The following is a 4,509-nucleotide window of genomic DNA, read 5'->3' on the forward strand; positions in this document are numbered from 1 at the left end:
AGTATGCTTTTGGAGTGTGGGAGGAAACCGGAGCACCCGGAGGAAACCCACGCAAACACAGGGAGAACATACAAATTCCACACAGATAAGGTCATGGTCGGGAATCGAACTCATGACCCCAGTGCTGTGAGGCAGAAGTGCTAACCACTAGGCCACTGTGCTGCCCACACACACACTCAAAAGTACATATATTCTTCCGAGATTTGGGTAATCTCCTAATTACAATTTCCTTCTTTAAGTCCTGTGCCGCATCATCATAGCAACCATACAAAGCGCAACCAAAACAAGAGCCCCATTTCTGGAAGCAGAGTCACATGATTCTCTATATTTATTACACCTTCCAGGGCACATACATATCACATCATACCTAACGACCCGCTTGATTCTTGGGCATGCAATATCGGTTGTCATAGCAACCTGGGACTATGCGACATCCAAATAGATGAGCATCTAAATGAACAAACATTAAATCAATCACAAGGCTCCACTTTCAAGTTAAATATGAGAATTACTCCCTTCGTTGAATCAATGTAAATTACTATGCCATCCAAATTCCTTATTCCACATAACCATAGACATATCGCTACAAATTAATGTTCAAATGTTGGTTAAACATATACTCTCACATTAGCCTGCAGAGTCCACGCATTATATGTAGTCCATACATTGATGTAGCCCTCCCCCCTATATATTGGGGTTTACTATGCATGTCATCACCATGGTGATATGTCCAAGTTCTATTGGCAAATTGTCATTTGATTCTGGGTGGTCTCTCTGTGAAGAAAATATTTTGGTAAACTTTATCCATAAAAATAGGTTCCAGTACTCCTATCATGATATCTCCAGGTTGTGTTAACCCCTCAAGAGCAGAGAGATCCAGTCTACATCTCTGATCCGCAGAATAAATGCAGACATGAAAAAAAAGGTAGGTCACTACAGGTCCATCGCTTTTATGATATATAAAACATGACTACTCATACTGTATGTATAGATCTTAATTTTGCTGATGATATTGGTGTTAAAAATAAAAGTGACATGTCATCCTTGCTTTTAGGTAATTATCAACAAATTTGTATAAAATGATCAGTTTCTCTTCAATAATTTGGACCATGACAATATTTATCCGTCTTCAACTGATTTATTCTGCGGATCAGAGATGTAGACTGGATCTCCCTGCTCTTGAGGGGTTAACACAACCTGGAGATATCATGATAGGAGTACTGGAACCTATTTTTATGGATAAAGTTTACCAAAATATTTTCTTCACAGAGAGACCACCCAGAATCAAATGTGCACTGTAAGTATGGATTAAAGTTACATAGTAACATAGTTGATGAGGTTGAAAAAAGACACCAGTCCATCAAGTTCAACCTATTTTGGATCTCCTGCGATCCTGCACTTATATTTGAAATTAATCCAGAGTAGGCAACCGCCCATCTGTTTCAATTTTGAAAATCCCTTTGTGAAACAACACATGCACTCTAAAACCATGCCCCCAGGTCCAACAATTACTGGTGATAAAGGCTAAGCAAGAATATTTGGATTTTTTCTAACAAACAAAACTTTGTAGGCGAAATGTTGTTTTGCAACAACTGAAACGAACCATTTAACATTGTGTCTCTAATGAACAAAATAAATAAATATATATATATATATATATATATATATATATATATACATACCTATCTCTCTCTCTCTCTCTCTCTTTGTATACAAATATAGATATACACACATATATGTATATATACACACCAAATAATTTGCTAATATATAACAACTGCCACACGTTACAAATCGGAACCAAAAGTATCGCATTGATGTGCTAAGAGAACTAAGTTTGGTAGCAAAGGTATTTTTCTTGTTTTTTTTATGGACTTCTTTTTAAGACAGACAGTACCACAAGACTGGTGGGACACAAATCCATAACTGGAAAAATGTACATTGCAACATGATTTGTCAAAATGTAACTTTGCACTATTAAATGTATTTGATCCTAAAGATAAATTAGACCCACTGGGCCGTATAAATTAAGGCACGTAAATGCCGATACGTGGAGTATTTTTTGTAAAATTGCTCTGTGCATGAGACAAACCCTATGTCAGAGACAGGGGTGTAGGAACCCGGGGGACAGAGGGGGCAGTTGCCCCCCCCTACATGATTTCTGCCGGGTGGGCAAAGACTGTGCCCCCCCTCCCCTCCATGAACTTCTACACAAAATCCTTCATGCTAGTTTTTGAAGTCAGTGTATCTGTTCTAAACTTGTGAAGCTTTTTAAATTATAGATTGTCTTAAAATAACTACCAAATGTACTTTAATATAGATTGCCTTAGTATAGATTTAATACAGATTGATTGATTTGTTTATTTAAAAAACTCTAAGGGGTATATTTACTAAACTGCGGGTTTGAAAAAGTGGAGATGTTGCCTATAGCAACCAATCAGATTCTAGCTGCCATTTTGTAGAATGTAATAAATAAATTATAACTAGAATCTGATTGGTTGTTATAGGCAACATCTCCACTTTTTCAAACCCACAGTTTAGTAAATTTAGCCCTAGGTGTTCCGTTCATAAGCATTTAATAAATAACCTGTATTGATGATGAACAACTATTCACTTTGCTTTTTACCCTGAATTTCGTGTGATGCTTCCAGTAACAAACCAGTGAGGCAGTGACTATAGATTTAAAAATACTTCCAATCAAATGAGATTATGCTGTCAACAAAATTGGAATAAAATGTTAATGACTATGAAAAATGTAAATTTTTAACATGAAAAATTGAATTTATCTATCTTTCTAACAGCTATTGTACTAATTGATAGTTAATATTAATAATAAAATGTATTTAATATTGTATAAATAAATTTTTATAGTAAAATAAACAATGAAACGGGTTGGCCAACCCCTTAAACACTGATAAAAATTAACATAGGATTGGGAGTCTTTGTATATCTACAGTCACTGTTACAACTGCCGTAAAACAAGATGCCAAACACGAGAAAAAGGGGCTACAGGTCGGGTGTAAGTGCCGATTACTAGTGGTGACTGCCGCGTATGCAATGCTAGAACATGTGTTTGCAATCAGAAGCAACTGTAAACATGTATTTTATCTACAATAGACATTAATAACATCCTAATAAATGTATTTTACATTTTGTTCATTTTTTTAATGTTTTGTAATTACTATATTATTAACAGGTGACATTAATTGACTTTTTTTCTGTGCGTTCTTTTGTGACTTTATATTCCACATATACATTGGACATATACTGCAGTGTATTGTCTGTTAGAGGACTAAGACCTGTATTGATCATCAGACTTATTTTTTGCACTCCTTGTTGAATATAAACATGCGCGTGCCTGATTTAGATGCTTTTTTTACAAAATGTACAGAACATTCATTTTACGTTCCTTAATTAATCAGGCCCTCTATGTTATTGTAAAAAAAAGTGTCCCAGTGCCTGCTCTTTATACAACCACCTTTACATACTATCAGGTTTACTATCGTAACACAAATCCACTATTATAAAATATTTTAATCCTATTATGTGTTGCCATCTATATAAACATTAACACCCTTTTAATGTCAGGTTTTTGCATTTTCTAAGCTGGCAGTGTAAAATAGGGATCACTGTATTTTAAAACTCAGACATCTGCCACATAACATGTAATTGCATATGATTTCCTAAATTGTTGTATACACTTAGATATAGTTACCTTTTTCCAGATAATAGATGGTTTAGGTACTCCACTGGCTTTGCATGGTAGAGATACTGCATGTCCTTCAATTGTACTGAAAATTTGGGGTCCGTGTTGAATGATAGGGCTAACTAAAATAGAAAAGGATAAATATAATTCCTGACATATATATAAAATATATTAAAATATTTGTATGATGGACTCTCTAGCAAAATCTAAAGATATAATTTCATAGTGAATATTGTCTAATTTGTCGTAGGATGCAAGATCTTGGCAAATGATAGTAGTTGGAAGGGTAGGTGTGGGTTGAGAAGAGACATTTTGGTTTAGAATACTGAGTGGAGATGAGAGACTAGAGGTATATTTGTTTGGCCACCTCCAAAAAATTTCAGAAGGAGTGGTATTGCAGTGTCACATTTATAGACACCGTAGGAGGCACCGGCTGGTATTTACGCAAATGAACAGAGAGACGCGGAGTCTAACACATCCTGCTGTTCACCAGGGACACCCGCAAGGAGGTTTGGTCTTCGCTGTGTGGGATGCACAGGTTGCGTTTCTCGAAGTCAGTTACCAGCGCGGTGGAGTTGTAAACAGGAATAGTCAGATGGTCCAGGTCGAGCCAAACAGTAGCGGAGGACAAAGGGAGAAGCTGGAGGGGTGTCAGGGATAAGCAGAAGCTCAAAACCAAACGGACTGTGCAGTACCAAATCAGGATCCAGAAGAATGAGCGAAGAAATAAGCCAGAAGTCAGTTAACCACAATGGAGCATATAAACAGGAAGTGCTGGAGCTGGAGTAAACCAATACTCTGGC

This window comes from Mixophyes fleayi, unplaced genomic scaffold (assembly GCF_038048845.1).
Source record: "Mixophyes fleayi isolate aMixFle1 unplaced genomic scaffold, aMixFle1.hap1 Scaffold_57, whole genome shotgun sequence".
NCBI classification, from domain to species: Eukaryota; Metazoa; Chordata; class Amphibia; order Anura; family Limnodynastidae; genus Mixophyes; species Mixophyes fleayi.